Below are 3,659 nucleotides of genomic sequence, written 5' to 3' on the forward strand. Positions count from 1 at the left end.
CTGGGGAGGGGTGCCCTGCCCCCTCCTCTCCGCGGCCCGGCCTTGACGGAGAGGCCATGGCGCGCAGTCGGCCGCGGGCCCCAACCCGCTCACCTCGTTGTAATGGGCGACAGCAGCAGAGAGCGCGAGCTCTCTGCCCTTCCTCGGCCACGGGGTCGCGGCCTCTGGTGCCCTCGCACGCTCTCTCTCCTCGGGCCACCGCTATGGTCTCTGGCGCGCGCTGCGCCGCATCTGGCGCCTCTCCTCCCCTTGACGACCTTTTCTCCTCAAATGCGCACCGTTGTCACATGCCATCTCAAGCTAGGGGAAGGCCGTGCAGTGGGGGAAGAGAAATGCCAGCCACACAGCGGTGCGGCAGCGATTCGCGAGGCCCGCAGCGTCGGGGGCCAAGGGAGAGCCAGCGTGTGCGGGGGCCGACGGCCGCATGCCCCCGGCCGCGTGCCATGTGTGTTGTGCGTGTCGTCCCGTGAAAGTAAGAAGCGGGCAGGCCGCCATGCCCTCCGGCGTTCTGGTGTGCGCTGCGTGGCACTCCGCACGGAGGCCGGGCCGAGCCCGGGTGCCTGGGCCTCCTCTGAAGGACGGCATTTGTGAGGTCGGCGTCTCCCCTCGTGGGGGGAGGTGGTTGGGGGCGCGGGCTCCCCCGCCTCTTGGCCGGCCTTCATAGAGTGGGTTTCTCCAGTTTTTTTTTCCCCTTCCGTTTCTGTGTGCTCGTATGGTCGAAGCCAGGTGCACGCCCCCGCGTCCTTGGCCCCAGAGTAACAAAAAAAGGGGCCGCTTGGCGTGAGCGGTGCCCAAAAGGCAGACAACTCTTAGCGGTGGATCACTTGGCTCATGCGTCGATGAAGAACTCAGCTAGCTGCGAGAATTAATATGAATTGCAGGACACATTGATCATCGACACTTCGAAGGCACTTGCGGCCCCGGGTTCATCCAGGGGCTACGCCTTTCTGAGCGTCACTTGATGATCAGTTGCCATCCGGGGGCCACCCCGGCGGCATGGCCGGGGTTGCCTCGCAGGCCCGTTGCCCGCGGTGGGCAGCGGCGGTGGTGGCGGCGTCCCGCCATTGCCCGGAGGGAAAGCGGTCAGGGGTTCAGCGAGGGAAGCGTTTCCCTAGGTGTCCTCGATCCCTTCCCTGTGGCCCGGCGGGCGTCGTCATCGTCGCGGTCGTCGTCGTTGTGGTCGCCACGCAGGGCCTTCGTCCCCCATATGCAGACTCGAGGAGCGCTCCGTAGCTCCCCGCTCCCGGAGCGAGCCGCTGGGGCGGAGCTCGTCCTCGCCGGGACTGTGCCACGGATGCGGTGGCACGGCGGCCTGGGGAGAGCGAGAGACAGCATCGAAAGGCACTGCTGAGGGCTGAGAGAAAGAGAGAGGAGGGCGAGAAGGGGAGGCGAGGCGCGGGCCTCGCCCCCAGCCTCCCCGCCCCATGCGGGCAGCTGTCGGCGGGTGGTGGTACCCAGCCATGCTATTGCACGCACGCACGAGGCGAGAGCGCCGGGGACGGGGGTTCCGTCCCCCTCCTCCCTTTGCCCGCCCCCTCCTCTTCTGACTTGGTCTCGGGGCGCGCCCAAGGGGCGCCGTCGCTCCTCTCTCTCTCCCCGCCGAGGCTGTCGCACGCGCTGCCGCCCGGCCAGTCCTCCTGGGCGGGGCCGTCTCTGCCGCCCTCACTTTTCGGTTCTCGTCTCTGGGATGGAACTTTCTGTCTCCTCGTCGCTCGCTCGCATGCGCGTGCTCTCTCTCTCTCTGGCTCCCTCTGGGAGGGCAGAGCAGTGCGGGGGCGGGCGGCGTAGCAGGCGGGGGAGACAAGGCGGCCGTCTCTGCGCGCGCCCCCTCGCATGGCGTGGCCAAGCTTTGGGCTTGCAACCTCAGATCAGACGTGGAGACCCGCTGAATTTAAGCATATTAGTCAGCGGAGGAAAAGAAACTATTCGTCCGACCCGGGTCCAGGGGCAAAAGACTAATTGAACCATCTAGTAGCTGGTTCCCTCCGAAGTTTCCCTCAGGATAGCTGGCACTCGGCAATGGGCAGTTTTACTCGGTAAAGCGAATGATTAGAGGTCTTGGGGCCAAAACGATCTCAACCTATTCTCAAACTTTCAATGGGTAAGGGGGCTGGCTTGCTGGCATGGAGCCGTGCCGTGGAATGCGAGTGCTCAGTGGCCACTTTTGGTAAGCAGAACTGGTGCTGCGGGATGAACTGAACGCCGGGTTAAGGCGCCCGATGCCGACGCTCATCAGAGCCCAGAAAAGGTTTTGGTTGATCTAGACAGCAGGACTGTGGCCATGGAAGTTGGAATCCGCTAAGAAGTGTGTAACAACTCACCTGCCGAATCAACTAGCCCTGAAAATGGATGGTGCTGTAGCGTCGGGCCCATAGCTGGCCGTCACCAGCAGTGCGATGCCTGCGGGGGCTAGGCCGCGAGGAGTAGGAGGGCCGCTGCGGTGCGCCTCAAAGCTTGGGGCGTGGGCCCGGGTGGAGCCGCCGCAGGTGCAGATCTTGGTGGTAGTAGCAAATATTCAAATGAGAGCTTTGAAGGCCGAAGTGGAGCAGGGTTCCATGTGAACAGCAGTTGAACATGGGTCAGTCCGTTCTAAGCGATAGGTGAGTGCCGTTCTGAAAGGGTGGGCGATGGCCTCCATTGCCCTCAGCCGATCGAAAGGGAGTCGGCTTCAGATCCCCGAATCGAGAGTGGCAGAGATAGGCGCTGGGAGGCACCCAGTGCTGTTAAGCAACCGATCCCGGAGAAGCCGGCAGGAGCCCCGGGGAGAGTTCTCTTTTCTTTGTGAAGGGCTGGGTGCCCTGGAATGGGTTCGCCCCGAGAGAGGGGCCCGCGCCTTGGAAAGCATCGCGGTTCCGACGGTGTCGGGTGAGCTCTCGCTGGCCCGGGAAAAGCCGGGGGAGAGGGTGTAAGTCTCGCACCGGGCCATACCCATATCCGCAGCAGGTCTCCAAGGTGAACAGCCTCTGGCATGTTGGAACAATGTAGGTAAGGGAAGTTGGCAAGCCAGATCCGTAACTTCGGGATAAGGATTGGCTCTAAGGGCTGGGTCGGTTGGGCTGGGGTGTGAAGCGGGGCTGGACGCACGCCGCGGCAGGACGAGGCACCGTGCGTGGGTGAGTGTGCTCCGCGTGGCCCGCCCGGGCGCCAGGGCGCGCGCGGGCGTGCACGGCATTGACTCTGGATGTGCGCCAGGCCCTTCCCTTGGATCGCCCCAGCTGTGGCGGGCACTGCCCGCCCCCCCTCCGCCCGCCCTCCGCCTTGCCACAGCCGGCACCCCAGCGGCAGCCACCATCATCATCATTGCGCGCCACCGCCCCGTCGGTTCCCGCCAGTGGCGTTCCCGCGGTGCGCAGCCAGCGCTCGCGCGGCTGGCGTTGGCCAAGTGGTTCATACGGGGGAGGGTCCCCGGAGGGGGTCCCCGGGCTGGAGGCTTAGAACTGGTGCGGACCAGGGGAATCCAACTGTTTAATTAAAACAAAGCATCACGAAGGCCTGAGGCGCGTGTTGACGCGATGTGATTTCTGCCCAGTGCTCTGAATGTCAAAGTGAAGAAATTCAATGAAGCGCGGGTAAACAGCAGGAGTAACTATGACTCTCTTACTACCTGAAACCTGGCCCCCCGGTTGGACAGGGGCAACAGGTTCAGAGGTGGGCTGACC

The 3,659-nt window shown here is 64.3% G+C and overlaps 1 non-coding gene across 1 annotated transcript; it reads left to right on the forward strand.

The window, feature by feature from the left end:
• The first annotated feature begins 804 nt into the window (after positions 1-804).
• Positions 805-957, forward strand: LOC129133440 (5.8S ribosomal RNA). The gene has a single exon (XR_008535979.1). It is a non-coding gene; the product is annotated as a 5.8S ribosomal RNA (ribosomal RNA).
• Positions 958-3,659: the final 2,702 nt, after the last annotated feature.

Source organism: Agelaius phoeniceus, chromosome 7 (genome assembly GCF_051311805.1).
Source record: "Agelaius phoeniceus isolate bAgePho1 chromosome 7, bAgePho1.hap1, whole genome shotgun sequence".
Classification (NCBI taxonomy): Eukaryota; Metazoa; Chordata; class Aves; order Passeriformes; family Icteridae; genus Agelaius; species Agelaius phoeniceus.